We start from the raw sequence: 21,467 nt of genomic DNA, 5'->3' as shown, positions 1-21,467 counted from the left end.
TATAATAAGGAACAAGTCTGGGTGCAACAAAAAAGAATCTAAGTGTGTGCTAGGCGCAAAAGCAGATGCAAGATAGTTACACTACACTGCACTTCTCTTATGTATATAATCGCAAATGTCTGTCACACAGATGCAGCAATAAAATAATATGTTGGACCAATAATCCTGTCTGCATAGAGGACAAAGAAATTCTGTTTGTTTCTTCACAGCAGAAAGAGGATGTAAGATGCTTGTGTTGTATGATGATGTATCCCTATATTACCAGCATACCCAACATATTTTGAAAATAAGGGGTCTTTAATATTGGTGGCTAGAGGGCAGCAGTAAGCATCATTTTGTATCACTACAAAATGTACTGCTGCTTGTATTTATCATGCCAGGTTTCATTGGACAGCCCTGGTGAAACCTCCTTCTTAAACTAAAAACTCCTTCACCGAAGCTGCTGGCAAAAGGAGGAATTGACTCCGCAGGGCTTTTGCACATGCCTGTCTAAGGTTGCACATTTGCATAGCAATGGGACCCGGTGATGTATCCACAGCGTCTTCTCTGGTGCTGATGGAGACCTATGGACTCTATTGAGAAGGTAAGCTAACACCATTTTGAGATTGCGTTAGTTATGTATAGCTGCTGGTGAAAAGCTTTGTTTGCTTTTCACCGCTTGTTAAATAGGGTAAGATCACAGTCCCCACAGAGGTCTATGGGGACTGTAGTGACCAACATAAAATAGGTTAAGGCAGAAGAAATCAGAGTTTAAGGCAGGAGATTAAGGCATGAGAAATCAGAGATTAACAGCCGTTTTCTCCAGATTTTTGACTCATCCCAGCTTAATAAATAGACCCCTAAAACTTCATAAGATACTTACAACTTTATTACATCTAAAGTTGTCACTTGTCTAAATGGAAATACTTTCCTTTAGATTTATTTCTCTTAAAATGTTCAGTAACACATATGGACTGGTTTCTGACAGCGTGGTAAAGCGCGGGAACACTAACGTCAGTGACGCTTTCGCACACTGTCAGAGACACAAGTCTCAGCTTATAAATACACCAGCTATTAGAATTTCATTCTGCGGTAGGTTGCTTCTGTGTTCAGAAGCAGTTGCTGCGTCTCGGGAACACTTTTTTTGTTTTGCTAAGCATGTTCCGGCTGGATTATTTTGGGGATTAAGCTGCCAGACGGAAGATTTTTTTTTTGTTCATCATTTGTAATATATTTTTTTTAGTTCTTGTTTTTGCCTTCAGCACTTTTGATGTGTTTGCTAGGGTTTTAATTTGTTATGCAGAAAACTCATATTTGGCTTATCATGTAGATCATAACAACAACAGCTGTAACAATTTTTCTTCAACACATATGATCACTTTTTTGTTAAGAGTAGACAGTAAATTATTTGATAAACATCATAAAAACAGTAAGGGCAGGAATGATTATCACAAATAATCAGCAATCAACAGGACCAGATAGTTTCACAATAACATCCAAGAGTGCTGATTGTATGATAAAACTTACCTGTATGAAGAATGAAAGAGGAATTGATCTCGCTGCTGCACTGGTCATTATATGCGGCTATGGTCACAGTGTAAGCTTTCCCACACTCTGTGCCACTGATGTTGCAGCTCTGATCTGTAGTGTTACAAGTCAGTACCTTCCCATGTTGATCCGTTAGTGTTCCAAAGTAATAATCCGCTCCCAAGGCAACAGCCCAAGAGAGTGTAAAATAGTCCAAAGCGCATGCAGGCACGGTGTTCAATATCTGAGGCACACAGGGACCTGAAGAGGTGATTGTAATAGTGATAATAATTTTAAAAGTGTATCGGACCAACATGGAAAACCTGATTTGTCTAATGTTCACTGAAGCAAAAATAAAAATAATAATAATAATAATAATAAAAACAATTTGAAAACAACATTTATAGTCAGAATTATTTATGAAGTGATTCTTTGAACTTTTAAATGTTATATTTAGGAAACACAGTCATAAAAAATGTGACCACACAATGAAAAGCCACAAGTCAAGCAATATATATGGAGTAAAACATATTAAAGCTAAATTTATCTGGTGAGCAATATGCAGATAGTTAAACCGGGAAAACCTGATGTTTTAAAAAAAAGGAATTGTCAGTCAGTTAAAAGGTCCCTGTAGCCAACTGCGAGGTTGCTTGTTGCTGCGCGGGTGCCATGGAGGCTGTGTCTTATACTGTGTGCTATTCCACCCAGACCAATGTCATCCTACACCACAGAATCTGAATCCATGGATGGAAGTATTAACTGCAATGCCTGTATAGTCTGTATTAATCTTATACATTCCTAATAAAGAGTCCAAAACTCATAGGAAGTTAGATATTTTAAAACGCAAATGCCGAACTTCCTGTCTGTGGAACGCACATGTGTTCCACTGCAGAAGTCAAAGGCTTTTCTTATCACTGGCAACAGAGCTAGGTAGCGGGCGGCTGCTGCGCCCGCTTTGGGCTTGCGCCCTGGGCGACGGCACCGCCCGCACCACCCTAGTTACGGCTCTGAGGATTGATATATAGTCCCGACGTCCCGGGCTATAGATGCAATGATGCTCAAAGGGTGTTGGGGGGAAAAGTTTAGACGATCGAGTCTGGGCTTGTATAAAACTTGTTAATTTATTTTTAAACTATTTTTTATGTATGCATTTTGATGTGACCATATATTGCACATATGCATGTGCCTATCCTGCACTCTATCCTGTCCATCTACATACGGCAATTATGTTTAGACAGTGCATACTTATACCCAAATTCATATAGGAACATATCTTAAGGTCCGCTTGCATTTGAATACAATCGTAACTAAGCTCCATGTTCGTTTTTTAAACGAAAGTTGCATGCATGTCATGTCCGGCAATGAATCAGCCCATTACAATTTGTATTATCAAAAATTCACATTTTGCTCTCTGTACTGGGTGGCGGTCACAAGGATGCCCACTGTATTGTGCAGCGGTCATAAGGATGCCCTCTATTGTGCAGCGGTCACAAGAATGCCCTCTGTATTGTGCAGAGGTAACAAGGATGATATCTGCATTGTATACAGGTCTATAGAAATCTCTCTGTATTGTACAGGACTGACAGTGGAATGCTTAGCCTTTTTGTTTGTTAGGTCCCTATACAATTGGTGTCAGGTGATTCACTAGATGTCTAATAGCTGCTATTACTTGGGGAATGCTTGCCTTTAAAAGCTGGATGAGGGTAAAACTCAACTCCAAGACTAGCAATAATCATGTTAAGATTATATTGAATTCATGTTTATATTTAGTGTAGGACTGGCCAGAAGGGGAAGACACCCACATGAGACCACTTCCTTAATTTTTTCCAGAGTCAATATAAGTCCCCAATCCGCCCCAGCTTGGAAATATGCTATTTTCTGGATGTGGGCTACAAAATGCGGTGAGCAATTGCTGGAACTCCCTCAAAACATAACAACATCATAACATGTACATATGTTTAGATTTGTTTATCCAAAAGCACATGGAGTTAAGGAGGTATATATAGTGCATGTGTTGCCATTATCAGTGATAAAAAGTGTAGCGAATAAATATTAACCCTCTGGTAGTGTTTGGCCGGTAATAACGCTAAAAATGTATGCAAACGCTTTAGTAAATCAGCTTCGAAATGTTTTACTGATGTCCTTAAACATGTGGTAGTTCGACTATGTTATACTCAGCTCACTTTTCTAACCTTGTGTTTGGTTCTTATATTTAGTTTTAAGGGACCACTATACAAAATAAAAGTCACACACAAATCCTACTGCAAACGCCTTGCTATACTGGGGCTCTAAATTCAGTAGTGTGTCAACCAAAGTGGAGATGGTGGTGGGGGTGGAAGGGGTTCCATATTTATTGACTTTATGCACGAGAGGTTCCCTTAGTGGTGAAGAGGAATCCATCTTAAACAGCCCAACTATTCACCTGTTATAGTTACAAATTCATGGGTAGGGTGGTTTCTTTTAAAAATATAATGTTAAGTTAGCCATAGGGAATCTATTGCTAAAAGTTTAATAAAGGAATAGATTGACCTACCTGTGTGGAATTCAACAGCTGTACTCTTAGTTTCACACTGTTCCCCATATGCAGTGACTGTAAGATAGTAAGTTTGACCACAGGTCAGTGTCTCAATGTTACATGCTGATTCCACTGTAGTGCAGGAATGTACTTCTCCATCAGTTCCTCTGACTGTTGCTGTGTAGTTCAAAGCTCCTGGTGTCCTGTCCCACGACAGGTCTGTCATATTTGTGCCACACATAATTACTGGTCTCACATTTTGTGGAACACAAGGAGCTAGAAAACATCGTTAAGAGACAGTTATGATTAAAGTGCTTAGCAGCTACAACACATACACGCTACACACACACATTTTATATATATATATATATTTATACACACACACAATTATAGGGTACAAATGTGTACATTTTATAAAAATGTATAAAATGGAAATGCAATGTAAATATAGCAAAATTGTATATTCAGTCATTAGAACTAGAATGGCATTGTATTGAAAATGGCATATGTGATTGGGGAGCCAATAGGTGGGTGGTACAAAGTACTGGGCAGAGGTGATTATGGTTTGGAGTTGACATGAGCCAGGACAATTATTGAGTATACAGAGCTCAGTTGTTGGCAGGTGACAGTTGATGTGAGGGGAATGAAAGATGGGCAGTTTCAGTGAGGACAGAGCAGCTGTGTATTGTGTATAAGAATAAATATAGTTGTGAAAAACACTTACTAACTATACTGACTGAAGTATAGAAAAGACAGTTTACCCAGGAGCTAACATCACAGTGATAAGAAGTGGGTGAGGAGCAATGTATCTACTTACAGTCAGTTAAGTAGCCAGCTTTCAATTAAACACTGCAACATGTCTATAGAAAACTCCCAATATATTTAACTCTGTAACTGAGTTACAGAGTAAATCTATTAGCAAGCTAACAAAATTATACAGCATTCACATAATCTTTAATTAATGTCTTCCCTTGCCTGAAAATTTGACAAACTGAGAGCTCATAGTGATATATGGCTGTCACTATAGCGACTGCATCCCATTTAGTGGTTTCTACTAGCATTTAACTGCTAATGTTTTTTTTAAAATAATTCATTATCTTCTTATATGCACCAACATCCTTGATCATGTATACTTAGTTTTACTATTAGTAAAAAGGAGGACTTTTCATCGTTATAGAGTGTGTGATGCAGTGTAATTAATAACTTATGACTGTTATAATATTGCCTTAAAACTTAGTTGTAATTGTATTTATTAATTGATATAAATGTATATTTTTTAATAATTCATAAGTTATAAAGAAATACTTATGTGTTCTACTGAGGAATATGTAGTGTGATGGAGTAGATGCAATAAGTTATTTTGTACAATTAATTTATGGTGGAGCAATCCTGGGTAACCATTACCATCTTTCCTACTTATTGTATATCACTCAGTGAGTGTTACTAATAGTTTATCTTAAGCCCTTAATATAAAAAATAGGATGTTGGCATACATAGAAGAGAGTTAATAGGGATCATTTCAATTAACAGTGATAATAAGTTAGTTTTATTGGATATTATGTATTGTTGAAGTACCTCTTAATGGAAGATTAAGTAAAATTAGAACCCAAATCTTTCTGTCAAGGAGAGTGTTAATAGTTAGTAATTAGTCATCAAATATTCGTGTTACAAAGGTTATTTGTTTGTCCAGGATAATAGATTCCAGGAAGAGAGATAACAGACATTAAATGGGCCACTGTATTGTATATTTAATATTTAATACAAACACATTGTGCATGTATAATTGTCTGCATTTAATAAATTTTATTAGTTTAACTAGCCTGTATTAAAAAAATCTCCCGCCAAAGGGGCATTTATTACATTATTATATTGTTCTTTGGAGGGAAACCAGGTCTGGTGTGGGTTCTTCTGAATCGATTACCAGTACTCAAATTCCAGAAACACAGCCATGAGAAGAAATTCAGGTTCAGGTGGAGGCATTATCAAGACTTAAAGGTGAGAAACACTTAGGGGTATATTTACTGAACTGCGGGTTTGAAAAAATGGAGATGTTGCCTATAGCAACCAGTCAGATAGTAGCTGTCATTTTGTTGAATATACTAAACAAATAACAACTAGAATCTGATTGGTTGCTATAGGCAACATCTCCAATTTTTCAAACCCGCAGTATAGTAAATATACCCCTTAGGGCGAGTACGCACTACATGGTGTTAAGACGATTATCGGGCCAATCACATGATAAACGACTGTTCGGACAGATATCGCATTATTGTGTATGTTCCAACAATGAATGATTATCATTCCAAAGCACATCATACCATGTCATTTGATTTTTAAACCAAACTAAAATTCTCATTCCATAATGCAACAATGTTGTTCCAATTCTGCAGTGTGTATGCACTCACGACCATCTGCGTGTCCATAGATCTCTATGGAGTGTGCAGAGTCACAATCTTTTCAGCCGATGGTTATGATAGTTGAAGAGCAGAGATCTGAAGGTAAATCTTGTAAAACGTGTTTAGTGTGTACAAATGAAGTGACATGCTGATTGGGACTTTTTTTTTTCTCCAATTGTGGGTAAAATTGATATTTATATCGCATCGGGAGAAATTTTCTGTACTGTCTACCCAGCCTTACTCAGTTCCTATTTACAATCACCCAATCTTTTATACTCAGGGGCCCAAAAGGGTGTAATATTTGGAGGCACTGCTGCGATTATGCTATATACTCAGAAGTCTTTCACCAAACAGGACTGATGGCGCTGTTGTCATTGGTGTGAGATACTACAGAAGGACCCTAGAAGATGCCTGATACTTAACAGGAAGCTCCTGGGAGTGTTAAACAATGATATAGAACAGGCTACAAGAACTTTATATGGGGCACAACAGCCAAAAGTACTAGACCAAAGTGTTAATGGCCAGAATATGGCCTATGCTGTGCTGTTAGAAAGTTAAACTGTGACAAACAGGGGTTGATTAGGAACTTAAAGTGGCCCTGGAAAAAAATCTTGAAGTGGGCTCATGTGGGTTCGACCAAGTCAATTGTAGGTGGGGCGAACACAAAAGTAGGCGGGATTTAGAACTACTGGAATTTGGTTGTAGTAACATTTAGGAAAACCTGGATGTGATGACTTAACACACAGTGGGTCATCTCTAAGGCAGTGCAGTGAAAAAGCTGCCAGTCCTGTATTATAAAAATGCATGAATCCTGTTGCATGATCTGCGATTGGTTTATGCCTCTGTGCTCAAACTTGTTTAGTTACCTACTAACACATCCTTCCAATATTTCCTTCAAATGAACATATATAAATATATATATATATATATATATATATATATATATATATATATATATATATATATATATATTTATTATGAAAATGTGTACTGTGTGTTTCAAAAAGGCATTTGTGATTGGGGGTGGTTTGAATTGATAACAGGACAAAGAGGGTTGCCAGACACTGGTATAAGTGAAGGGGAGAGCTATTCCAAGGGTTTGCTGGTGGTATACAAGTGCAACAGGGAAGGATTAATTATATTGTCAGTTCTGACCATATGTTCAAAGTGATCTGAGAATGGGACCAGTGCAAGGTAGAAGGCAGGCAATGGAATCAATGCAAGAATGACGAAAGTATCCCCAGAGCTGGAATAAGGCTCCTGGGGTGCTCTGGGGTACTTAAGACATTGGGGAATTATCATTTTAGATACATTTCAGACAAATACACAGGCAACACTGTGTGTACTACTGTTAGATGCATGCAGCTCTACCTTTAACGAGCAGTACAGTGTGAAGTGGGACATACCTCCCAACTGTCCTTGCAGTTGGACTAAATCCTGACTAAGCAAGACAGTCACCCAAATTCTGTATTGCCCCACCAGATTCAGGCAGTTAGCAGACTGTCCTGCTCACTCCTCCCTGTTCTAGTCACTTTCACCACCTGTGGCAGCTGTTTTTTTTTAGATCAGTTGCTGCTTGTCTGGATCTTGTAATGTTGGAAAAAAAAATGGGTACATGAAAGTTAGAAAACTCCAACCAGCTCTGGCATTAGATTAACAGTATACACATTTAATAAATAGACATATTTCCCTCCAACCAACCCCAACATTAAACTAGTAGTATTCCCATTTAATAAATAAACATATTTGCCTCCCTCCAAATAGCCCCAGCAATAAATTAATAGCATTTACGTTTAATATAATCATTTCCCACAACCACCCCGGCATTAATTATTAATATTCACATTTAATAAATAGCCCTCCTACCCAAACTCAGACCCACATTCAATTAATAACCCCAAACCACCCCAGCATGAAATGAAATAGCCCCACCAATAAATTAAATTGTCCCACCATCACCCTACAAATAAAATAGCACCAATTAAAAAATTAGCCTCCACCTAAACTCCACCATTAAATAAATAGCGTACCTCCCACCAATGTGCTATTAAGATAGCCCCCCTCCCTTCCCTGATATCACACAATATATTAAGACCCCCCATTCCCTAACACATTATAGCAGCCCCCTCTCTCCCCTTCTTTCTTTAACACATTATAGCAGCCTCATCCCTATAGGTATATTTGAGCAGGCCCCTTCTCTATAGGTATATTTGAGAAGGCCCCCTCCCTATTGTTAGATTTGAGTAGCACCCCCCTATAGATACATTTCTGCAGCCCTCCCTATAGCTTGATTTCTACAACCCCCCCCCCCTCCCTAAAGTTAGTTCTGCAGCTCCCTCACTTGCCGGAAACATTCTGCAGCGGTAGCGGCTAGCATCAGTCCTCAGCAACTCAGACAGAAAATTTCTGTCTGTGCAAAACGCACAGGATTATGGGATTCATAATCCTTCATCACTGTCAACCCAGCTGGCGTCACCCAGCGCCGGTGCGCGCCGGGTGTACAATGAAAATAATAAAATAAAAATTAATTCATTAGTAAGGTGGCCTCATTAGATTACCAGCTTACCAGGAAACTTCGTGGTACGGCCAGTTGCCAATCTGCCCCTGGTGACAGAGAGAAATTATACCTGCCTTAATCCCAGGGAAGGAAAAACAGTGTTAGTGAATAGTGTGGCTTCAGAGGTTGGAGACAGGTGTTCCAAACTATTTCAGTTCCACAGATGGGAGCAACAGACTACTACCACCTGATCTGGGAAAGCATCAGCAAGCCATAGTGAACTAAGTTTAATAGTTATGAACAAACTTGTGAAGCACCTTGGCAAGAACCAGCACGAGAATGGGTATAGATGGTTAAGGATATTTTCAGGCACCAAGCCTATCCCCAGTGTTGAAGACCCATATGAAACTGGGATGGACACTGCCAACCAATATTTAGAGGAATGTGTGTGCTCTGGAAAAGCCAAGAGACAATGAAATGTGAAATATTTGCAGGCTTCCACAGACTACAGCTATGTTTTAGATGAAGTTTTTTTCAATGCCCATCCAAACGGGGAAATCGAGCACCACAGTCTTCACCTTTTCGACAAGGCAAACCAGCCGGAAACAGGAAGGGGGGACCAGGAAACCCCAACCTGCCCCCCCCCCCCTCAATAAAATACAAGTCAACCATGTGGGGACATTTTATCAAAGCTACCTTAAGTACCAGCACTCCTCAATGGAAAACCATGTGTGTCTCTTCTGGTGTAATGAACCTAGGTAATGAATTTAGGACTCCAAGTGCTAATCTGGATTGACACTGGCTGACCAGAGGTGCGGACTCTAACAAGCTCTTTGGTGTTCAACAAGAACTGCCGCAAGGCGGGATGGGCTTAGCAGAACTACAGAACTACAGTTACACAGAAAATGCAGGTAGTAGATGGTAGAAGCGTTATCAGACAGGCCGGATTCTGCTACACAAACTGGCAGCGAAGTACAGATTCAATAGGCCATAGCAAGGTATAGAAAAGTCGGGATCTGGTACACTACCTGGCAGCGAAGTACAGATACAGAAGGAAATAGCAGAGTCAAGGCACACTGGGTTCTGGTACACGAGCTGGAATTAAGTTACAGATTAACAGGCAGAAACAGGGTCTGGACAAGCTGGGTTCTGGGACACGTGCAGACGGAGACATACAGATACAGCAAACAGCGGATGGTCAAACTAAGTCAAGTTTCAGTACACAGGAATCAGACAGTGGGAAGTAGAGATGTCAGACAAGACAGATTGTTGGTACACAGGGAGTCAGCAGGAGTAATCGCAAGAAAAGGCACAGGGAATACAGACACAACAGAATGCTAGACAGAGAGTCAGGTAGCATACAAGTTGCTCTGACACTGCAGAACTATCAGAGCAAGGTTTAAATAGACAGCCTAGATTTGAATTCCCCACCCTGACATGCGGTCACATGGCCGCAGATACCTGGAAACACTGTACCGCACGGAGAGTGTAAACAGTGCTGGAACCAGGGCAGGTAAGAATCGTAACATATGGATAGTGGTTCACAGGTGTCCATCGTGCTTAAGAAGTGGTTCCAAGAGAATCTGTCTTACTTGCCAATTCACCCTTTATCTGGACTGATCATATGGGGACTAAGTGACCCTCATCTGGGATTCATAGTGGGCAACTCTGAAATTTCCTGATATGATCACAGAAGTGCATAAGGACAAAATTGTTGATGCATATTTCAGAAAGGCCCAGAAACAGATCAATTGTGGCTATGTAAGAAGATGGTACAGTGCTCTGCTGCTTTCTCTGTTGATAATTGGGATTTGGGGTACGCTCAAGGAGGGAAGCACGAGGTCAAGCTAACACATAAAACACCCTTCAGATAATGTTCTAACCGACTGGCCCCTGCAGATTTGGATGATGTTAGAAGACATTTTAAAAATTGTTGGATATTGCAGTCATTCTTGAGTTAGAGAGGACTTATGCATCACCCATTGTAGTAGCACAGAAGAAAAAAATGTAGATATTAGAATTAGAGATGCTCTCTGACCTCTGAACTGGCTTTGGTTTTGGATCTGGATTAGCTCTATGTTTTGGCAAAACCGCCCTCATGTGTTTTGGTTTTGGTTCTGTATTTTTTAGAAAAAATTCCAAAAATATGCTAAAATCACATATTTTTGCTCTTTTTTGTTCCTACATTATTATTAACCTCAATAACACTAATTTCAAGTCATTTGCAGTCACTTTTGACCACCTCACAGGTCACAATATTATTTTCATACACTTTCAAACAAAGACTGCAGATTTAGAAGACCAAGCCTGCCAGACCTATTATTTCTATTTCAGCAATGACAATTAGCAATGGAGCAATGGAGCTCTCCTCTTTTTGTGTAACCTATATAACATCGTACATTATGGGACTGCAGAATTAGAAGACCAAGCCTGCCCTATTAATTCTATTTCAGCAATGACAATTAGCAATGAGGCAATGGAGCTCTCCTGAATGTCACTGTAGACTTTAAAAAACACTGCTACCCCCTCCTCTTTCTATTCTACCTATGTTGCTGCCCAACTGCTCTACTGACTGTGCTACCCCTTCTATGTCCCTTTGTGAAATGGCGCTAGATCGCCGTGAAGGACGGTACTTATAGAATCCAAAACTCTCAAGATCCGAAATCCGATGACGTAACGATGACGGCTTGGCTCGGTATTCGGATATGCTAAGTTCGGGTATGTTCGGTTCTCGGGGAACCGAGCCTGAGCATCTCTAATTAGAATGTGTATAGATTAAAGGACATTGAATTAACAAACCCTGGTGGACCAGTATACAGTAACTTGAGTGGATGAAGTACAGGACTACTTAAAAAGAAGTCAATGGTTTCTGTGTTAGACTTAAGGAGCGGCTATTATCAGAATGCAGAAGATTCTGCCTTTATATACGCAGCCATATTCTTCCAGTTTCTAAGAATGCCTCAATAAACCTCAGATGCTCTGGCTACTTTCCAGAGGTGCATGGATGTCATGGTTGGTGATATTAACTATTGAGAGGTATTAGTTTACCTATAAGACGCTTATACTGTCAACATCAAAATGGTGACAATGTAAATGTCAAAATATTCTTTGACAGTATGGGCCTCCTATGCCTCACTTTGCATTGTTGCTGGGGACCAGCTGGGATTGTCTTCTTACTGTTGCCTTTCCTTTATCTCAAATTAACCCACTAACCGTAGTAGGAGGGGCTATTGCTGCAGCCACCATTAGGCTCCTTAGCGGCACCTAGAACCGCGTCCTTCTGGGTACCTCTCGCTTCTAGTGTACCCCCTTGCTGATACATCTGGGCTGGAACCCATGACCTCATGCATTCAGATCAGGGATGCTGTGGATGGTTCCCCCTGGCCTATCACATTGGTCAGAGCTGCAGGGTAGCAGGCAGATCATTGGTACTGGAATGCTGAGTCCAAACCTCAGAACAGCCAGATAATGGAATAGATTCGATCTAATCTGTAGGTCACAGGAATCGCAGTAGGCAAGTAGGTGTTGAAGCAGGTTCCTTAAGCAGTGATGTTTATTAGCCCAGGAAGTCCTAAAAAGGACGGTTACACACTCACTAGTTTGAGGTACTAGTGATATCCAGAAAGTAAAGATGGAATAATGATGGAATAGTGCTCGTTTTTCTACAAGTTTGGACACAGCCTGGCAGGGGGTAATCCAGTTCCCTTTTCCAACCAAGCCCCAAAAAGTTTGAAATATTTCACTCAAAGAATACCATTAGAATGTGAGATATTCTTGAAACTTGTATTTTAAATGCAATTTATACATTTTGCACTAATCTGTGATTTCCCAAATCAAGTGCTGTTTACATTGTTCACACAGGTTGTAACACACAGGACAAAAGGCCACACAGGAAAGAAAGGTAACGCCCCCTTGCTGTGCTTTCAGGTAGCAGGAGTCCAGGTAAGTCAGAAGGCACGAGGCACAGGATGATCAGCAAGCCGAGAAAGTGTACTGGTCTGCGAAGGGGATATCACTAGATAGTGAAGATGACACACAGGATGCAATAGTCTGTGGACTGATATACAGGAGATAATGCAGACAGGATGCAATAGTCCGCGGAGCGTTGGACTAAATGTTTTTGTTTTCTATTTAGCTAATATTAACTGTTTTGTGTTAGAGCCGCCGGCATTGCTCTTTGAATGTCGACATTGTGACTGTCGACCTTACTACTGTTGACAGTCACAATGTCGCCATTCGAAACATGTCGACAGAATGAATATGTCGATAATTACACTGTCACCATTTTGATGTGAAAAACATAAGTATCAATATATTCACTATCATCCAATCAAGTATTCTTAAGTGAAGTAGGGAGATTTGAGAATTATTTTGATTGTTAAGTGTGCCTTAGTGGACCACTAAACGCACTTCAAGTAGCATGCCTACTCTCCGCTCTTAAGCCTCTGGAAACTAGAAGCTCACCTAGATTTGTGTGGGGGTGGAAAACGTAAGAGGCGATTCATTAAGGAAAGTAAAGAAAAAAAAGGAGTAACTTTGCACCTTGGCAAAACCATGTTGCAATGGAGGGGTTGCAAATTTAAAATGTGATGTCATATTTTTAGTTGGAACAGGGCATGTCCTAGATCAACTTTAAATTTAGCTATCAAGTATTTGTGTGCTACATAAAAAAACAACCCCTACCTATGTGCAAAATAATAAACTAATTTTCACCCCTTGCATTGTAACATTGTTTGTCCAGGAGAAAACTTACTCCTTTTTTTTGCCTTACTTTCCTTAATGAATCAGGCCTGTCATATTTAAAGTCCTACCTACTACCACTTTAGAACCATTCTTTTCCTTGAATACATTTTTCCTTTTTTCTTTTGAAATGTTGCTTACTTTAGCTTAAAATAATCATGATGGCGATATGATATCAAGACTTCATTATATGTATCACTTTTGTGTATTTGATGGTTTTTTTCTACAATGGGCAATAAACGTATCTTGAAATGTGCTTCTCCACAGTGCAATTGGAAGGTGCTAAATCCAGACCCATTATCCATCACCTCTCAGCTAGGGCAAGAGTATAAATGGATATGCGCCCTTCTGCTCAGCAAGGAATGCGCAATTATGGATTTTTTTCACTGTGTCTCTCATTTTAATAATCATGCTAAAAAATATTAAATCTTGTTTTTTCACTGCTTCACAAAATTAGTTAAAATTGGCAATCAAACAAGCATATTTATCAATCAATCTATATACTTACATCAATCAAAGTCCTATAGTTCCCCTTTTGCAGAGTTGCTGTGTTTTACACTCACAATTTGCATATACATGCCTGACATTGTTTGCACTGTATATAGTTGTCGGTTAGATGGTGAACACTTTCATTTCTTAAATTAATATTGTTAGATGACGAACATAAATATATTGGTGTTTTAGGTGACTTTTTTAATAGCTTTTACCTGTGTAGATATCCATAGGACTAGTTATGCTTTTGCAATAGGAGTTAGATGTGGTAATGGTTACAGTGTACACTTGTCCACACTCCAGGTCACTGATGTCACAGGTTGTGCTGTTTGAGCTGCACATTCCACTCCAGCCATTTATTCCAGTCACAAGTGCAGAATATGTTGTAGCTCCGTGTGCGGTATCCCACCATAAAGATGCCATGCGGGTTCCACAGTGTAGTTCTGCCCTCACGTTTGTTGGAATACATGGAGCTGTGGTTGAGAACAAGATTAACTAATACCTAATAAGTACTACTGCTTACAAACTAAGTGACTAATTCAATAATGAACAATATTAATATGTTTTACATTATCAGTTCTTCACTAAACTGTGAATTGTATATTTTGCTTCTGCTGTTATCAGCCATGTCATTCATTCTTATTGCACATATTTATTATCAACCTTTCCTATATTTTGGCATGTTTTACTGGTTATTTGGTCAGTGTCAGAGGGCCTGATTCATTAAGCAACGTAAATGATGAGATGTGCTGTATTTTGCTTAAAATCATTCTGCGCTTGCCTAGAATCGGACCATACGCCATTGAACGCAGCAACATCCAGTTCATCTTCAAGCACATAGGACCTTACGGCCAGGGCCGGTGCTAGGGTCCATGGCGCCCTAGGCACTTTGTCAAAATCAGCGCCCCCCCCCCCCCCCAAAAAAAAATCGGCGCCCCTGTCCCCCCGCCCGCCACGGGAACACTCCCTCCTCCCCCCTCCCCACGTCGTTCCTTACCTTGCCTCAACACTCTCTGCTCCGTCTGCTCCCCTCCACTCACTGACACTGTCGGGCCGTGATGATAATGTCACGGCCCGACAGTCAGTGAGTGGAGGGGAGGAGACAGAGCAGAGAGGCGGCGGTGGTGAGCAATAGCCTCTTTCCCCCTCCCCGTGGATGTATCTGAATGCTGTGCGGCGGCCGTGAAAGGTATAGTCAGCGGTCGCCGCACAGTTTTAAAGTAATTTTCATTCTGTGGCGCCCTCCAGAGCCCTAGGTAACTGCCTAACCTTGCCTAATGGGAGCGCCGGGCCTGCTTACGGCAGCCTATGATTTCATGGGCAGAACAAGGAGAGTACTGTGCATATGCACATAGTCAATGTACAGTAAGGACGTGCCAAGCTCGAGTTCACACAGCAGCATCCAGTTCAAGCTTTGGGCTTCTAAAATGTACATGTTTATCTGTCAGATCACTTGCACCAGCTACAGGTCAGGTGTAAGTGTGGATTACTAGTGATGATGGCTGTGTATGCTTGCAATCGGCAGCAACTGTAACAATTAATTTTATGTAGAGTGGACATTAATAACATCATGATAAAGGTTTTGGAGTGTAAAAAAATATTGAGAACTTACTGAATGAATCAGGCCCAGGGTGTTATAAGCCAATTATAAAAATGTAATAAATATAATCAAGTACATATTCTAGATCTATTACAATGACACATTTACTATGACAAATATATGACAAATATTCCTACTGTTTGCAGTAGCAGTTGATGGTGGATTAAGCAAACAATTGTTGTTGTTTATTGAAAATGTCATGTACTCAAGCATAATTACCAAATGCCTTCTTTAACAGTTACTGTGAAGAGTACAAATAATAAACAGGTGGGGGAAAGACAGTAGTACCACTCGATTTGAAGGATTTTTCTGACTTATTTCAGGCAAGGCTTTTCTCACCTACTAACAAAGATTTGTCAATGGACAACATGTTGCCAATATTAAAAAACAAGGAAATAATATCAGGCGCTAAAAATCATAAACATAGAAACAGCATAAAGGATGGACTGCAGCTCCCTAAATACAGATACCTGAATGTAAAAATAACAGCAAGAAAAAAAGAGATTTTAGGAGAGCGCTGATTCCAAACAGTATATTTAATAATTAATTCAAAGCATTAATAAGTAATACAATCACTGTAAGAATGAATAACAATAGTATATATATATATATATATATATATATATGTATATATGTATGTATGTATGTATGCAAAGCTATCACATTAGCAGCAGTTCATCGTGAATGATTGCACATAGGTATCTTGAACTCTTGGGAAAAAATGTATCATGGTGCGATTTTGCAAAATAAGCTATTTTCTCAGGAGAGTTGAAACTCGCAGATGTAGGAAGCTGAGATTTCATGTAAAATCGCTAGAGATGTGTTTCTGTCAAAAGCGCTATTTCCAAAATCGATAGAGATCAAACTCCTGACTGTTTGGCACTCCAGCTATGCAAGTCTCAAATGTATGAAGCGCAGAATAAGCAAACTCAGGAGAATTTGCTTTCAAACACGCTAGATACAACACGCTGCATCCTAGCAGCGTGTTTAGTAAACACATCACTGTTACACTGCCTGTCATATAGCCGGAGGTCCCAGCAGCTGTAAAAACTGTAAAAAATAAATAAAAGTTTTTTTTTTAAAAAAAAGTGTGGGGCCCCCCCTCTATTCACTATTAACCCAAGTGCTCCAAGACTACTGCTGGTTCCGTGAAAATCGTGGGAAAATGTTGCGTGGGGTCCCTCCGATTTTCACTGAACCAGCACTAGGCAAACCAACCGGGGTTGGTGGCACTATAGCAGGGGAATACGCAACAGGGGTCCCCCTGCCATAATGACAAACTAACCCCAGGCTGTTCAGCGCTGGGCTGGATTTCCTAGGGAGGGGGTCCGCCAAAAAAAAACAAGCAGGCCCCCCCTCTAGGGACAACCAGCCCAGTGCTGAAAGCACTAGGGCTCTTCCTACACCCCTGGGCGTTTGGTGTAGGGTAATAAACGAAAAAAGTGTAAAAAAAATAAACGGACACCATTTTATTTTGGGGAACTACAAGTCCCAGCCAGGGTGCCATAAACAGCACCAGCATACCCATGGCAGCCAGGGCATGTTCGTACTTGGAGTACCACGAGTGTCAACATGTCCTGACACCCACGGCTGGCTGGGTCCTGTAGTTCCACAAAAGAAAAATCACCAAACCCTCATTAAAACCACAACATTTAATAAAAATAATAAACCCACAAAGACAGTAAACACCCACATTTATACCACATATTTTTATTAAAAATAATAAATGCCCTTATACTCACCACTGATGTTTTCATCTGTTGTCAACAGTTTTTAATCCAAAAATGGCTGTCAACCAAGTCCCAAATAAATTTGTATCCAATAGTCCAGCTTGAAAAAGTCCAAAATAAATTCCCAAAGTCCCAAAAAATCCAAGTTGAAATGTCCAAAAAATATTTGTATCTAAAAGTCCCTGCTTGTAATGTCTTCTGTTCTTCTTGGGCAAAAAGCACCCCTTGTTGCTTGCAGTCTTCATTTCTTCTTGGCCAGGGTAGCCCCCTTGTTGTTTGAAGTCTTCTTCTCTTCAGCCAGGAGGGCCCCAGATTTGTAAAGATCCACGCTGGAACATGCTTGCTTGAACAAAATAAAAAAAGAGGAGAGCCGCGCAAACAGCTTCTACACTGTAGAATCTCCGATACGCAATAAACTTAGTTAATTGCGCTAGGTCTATTTATAGTACCTCTAATGCTATAAATCAAAAAGAACATTGATGAATAATTAAAAATATTTAAAAAAATATATAATCAAAAATATATAATCAATCCCCGAGAGAATGCAGCTGAAAAAAAGAAACCAGAAACATAATAATATAAAGCTATATGGGATAATAACAATAGATAAATGTACACATTTGTATGTACATATACAACGGAAAATAAATAAAGATTGCAAACGCAACCAAAAAAAATATCCACAAATATAAGTAAATTAATCAAAATAAACATAAAAAATCCAGCAAAAATCTAAATAACTGAAATACTTAATTTCCCATATTACTATCCACTCCAAGAGTTCAAGATACCTATGTGCAATCATTTACGATGAACTGCTGCTAATGTGACTTTGCATACATAGATATACTATTGTTGGTCATTCTTACAGTGTTTTTATTACTTACTAATGCTTTGGATTAATTATTAAATATACTGTTTGGAATCTCTTTTTTTCTTGGCAATATTAAAAAAGGCTGCCACGGCAGGTGTGAGGAGAGTTCGTTCATGCAGGAATACACCTTATGGGAATATTGCTGTAGCTGTGGGCAACTATACAATAAGTTAAAAAGTAGAGCTATGTACCAATGTTAGTGTTCACTTAGTAGCACCTACAATCTTAGATTGTAGAGATGAGTGAAGTTGGGTTGAAATTTTGTGCAAATCAAGTTTTGAAGTGGTACAGGCATTTTCACAGTGGTTCAAAGTTTTGCTTTTACTTTGCTGTACTGTATTTGTAAATTCTCAATTGGTGGAATTTATAGCATATGAAAAGAGTTGGGACAATGACAGTCTATTCCTTCTGCTGTGTGGTGTGGCTGGATTAGGATGATGGCAAACCTAAGAAGTCTCCTGGGGGCCAATTGTCATGAAAAGTGATATTGGTATGGCAGATACTGATTGGTGGATTCCAATGGCACAAACAGTATATACTATATTGTACTATAGCTTTAAGAACAGAGTGTAAATCTTGGGACTCAAGTAATAGCAATGCCTTGATAAAGACCCAGGATATCGGGTTGAAACGCGTTGGCTGATGACCCGATGATCAAATGCCCAGGTGACATTATCGTGTACTTTGGACCTGAACTGCAATAGTGTTTTATTGTATACAGGCACTTTTATCTTGGACATTTGGTACAGGGCCATTTTTATTGATTCTGATCATATTCATTGATTTTACTAGTTGCACTGTTTTATCAGGAATAAATGTATTTGTGAGATAATGCACCAGTGCGGTTGCTTTGTTTCCTTCTTTTGTATATTTCTATATGTTTGGAGTGGAGTGTGACAACACACGTGCTGAGACGTCTGTAAGGAAACGGAGAATTATTCTACAGGCCTATATTTGACTTCCTGAATGTAAGCTCATACCCTGAGGGGGAGGAAATTGGAGGAAGGATCACGGGTGCTGTATTGAAACTTATTATCATCACCAAGTTTTGAACACTCCATACATGCCCATAGTGGTGGTGGACTATACTTGATGTTTTACGTTATTATGCTATGTTGGTTTTTTTTCTTTTTTATTATGTACTTCACATGATGAGAGGATTGAGGGAGTGTATCTCTCTGATTTAGAAGTTCTCTGTGTTTCAAGAACGGGAGCGCCAGTGTACGTACCATTTTGTGTATTACAGTGTATTTTATTGTGGAGTTGTGTGTGGAAACTCTGAGGTATTTACACAGCTGCACACCTGAGTGAAGCGCCCTATTAGATCTTGTCTAAGTAGATTCAAATTAAAACAATTAGCCAGAGGTCCAGAGCCAAAATGGGTAGTCATACGAAACCCAGCGGTCAAGAGTTAGAGATTTATTATGGAGATTAGGTTGAGCCAGTCTAAGCATTCCCAGAACAGCAGGGAAGTGACGAGAGTGCACCAAGTTTTCTATAAAGAATTCTTGATGATTGGTGGCAAAAATGACAAGAAATAGCTGGGTCTCCATGGTAACTGGTCCATGAATGATGGGGGACTCATCAATTGCCTGCAGCGGAAAAGGAGAAGTCTTCTAAAGAATAGGAATTTTATGTAGTTCAGCAAAAGTCTTGTTCATGAAGATTCCCATAGACCCAGAATAAATGATTGCTAGGGTAGTTATCATGCAGTTCCAAGAGAACCTTAAGGTGTTAAGAAAACATAATACTCTGGAATAGTGGCTGACAATTGCAAACTGCAGATGGGCAAAGGGGAAGTTTTAAGAGGTTTCCCACAGCCTCTTTACTGTTCGGAAGTCAAGGCGTTTTCAAACTTATATCTGTGTTTGCCAAGAAGGGTGCACTGGATGCAGGATATGCTGTGTGTATTTTAGGGAATTTAGGGCCTGATTCATTAAGGATCTTAACTTGAGAATACTTGATAGCTTATTTGTACACTGAAATTTAAAGTTGATATTTGTGTGCTACATGAAAAAACAGTCAGTATTTAACTTATGTGCAAAACAAAATCCTACTTTGCACCCCTTGCATTGTAACATGGTTTTGTCCAGGAGACTGAATTAAGAAGTTTCTCAAGTTAAGATCCTTAATGAATCAGGCCCTTAGACTGTAAGCTCCAATGGGACAGGGACTCATGTGCATAAGTTATCTGTACAGAGCTGTGTAAATAGTGGTGCTATATAAATAACTGATGATGATGATTATTATTACAGCAGCGATTCAGCTCTTGCAGTGTATATGGGCCACAGACACCACCAATTTGCAAATGTTCTTCCTCAGTGACAGCAGGCATGGGAATTGCACGAGGACTAGGACAATAAGAATAGGAAGTGACTATTTTTTTTCTTACAGGCATTCTGCAAGAAAGACATCAATAATACACTGCACAATGAATTCCTCCAGTTCTTCAGGGGAGTCCATATTTGGCAACTCATCCTTGATCTCAACATTGAGACCCAAGCAAAACTGATAACGTCTGGTCACAGTATTCCATTGAGTGTCCTTCTCCCATCTATGGATTTCTGCAGTGTATATCATGACTGACCTAGAAGTCAGGTTACAGAAGCTTTGACTATTACGGTGGGATCATCGAAGACTGCAAAAAGCAAGTCAGGGATTTGAGGATAGACAACTTTGTTGTCTATCCTCAAGCTGCCCAAGCTAGAGCTTCTCCTTTTTAGGGTGAGGATCATTCTCACCTTGAGCAGACCTGTGGTGTAGGTACATGGCTTCATAATAAATAGCAAATGGCATTCTGTGGAATAGTTTCAAACATTTTGGACACAATGCTACGTACCTTACAAGTTTCCAATAAAACTTCCCAATAAAACTTCCCAATGCCAACTCATAGAAAATATTGACTGTGGTTTTAAAACAAGTTGGAATTAGAAACTAAGATGACAGTTACGTGTTTGATATTTGCATGTTTAGTATTTTCATGGTTAGTCACTTTTACCTGTCTGAAATGTCTTCTCCTCTAGGCTGACATTGGCCTGTTGATCATTAAAGGCTGTGACTGTAACATTATACAACTTTCCACACTGAAGTCCTCCAATGTCACAGGTTGTGTTAGTT

The 21,467-nt window shown here is 39.6% G+C and overlaps 1 long non-coding RNA gene across 1 annotated transcript; it reads right to left on the bottom strand.

Annotated features, from left to right (window-relative positions):
* Positions 1-1,513: 1,513 nt before the first annotated feature.
* LOC142100083 (uncharacterized) lies at positions 1,514-14,498 on the bottom strand. Its single transcript, XR_012678691.1, has 3 exons — positions 14,362-14,498; positions 4,040-4,297; positions 1,514-1,767 (listed from the first exon to the last, which is right to left on the bottom strand). It is a non-coding gene; the product is annotated as an uncharacterized LOC142100083 (long non-coding RNA).
* Between the last annotated feature and the right edge of the window lie 6,969 nt (positions 14,499-21,467).

Source organism: Mixophyes fleayi, chromosome 8, assembly GCF_038048845.1.
Source record: "Mixophyes fleayi isolate aMixFle1 chromosome 8, aMixFle1.hap1, whole genome shotgun sequence".
NCBI lineage: Eukaryota > Metazoa > Chordata > Amphibia > Anura > Limnodynastidae > Mixophyes > Mixophyes fleayi.
This window is presented reverse-complemented; position numbering and strand designations above follow the sequence as displayed.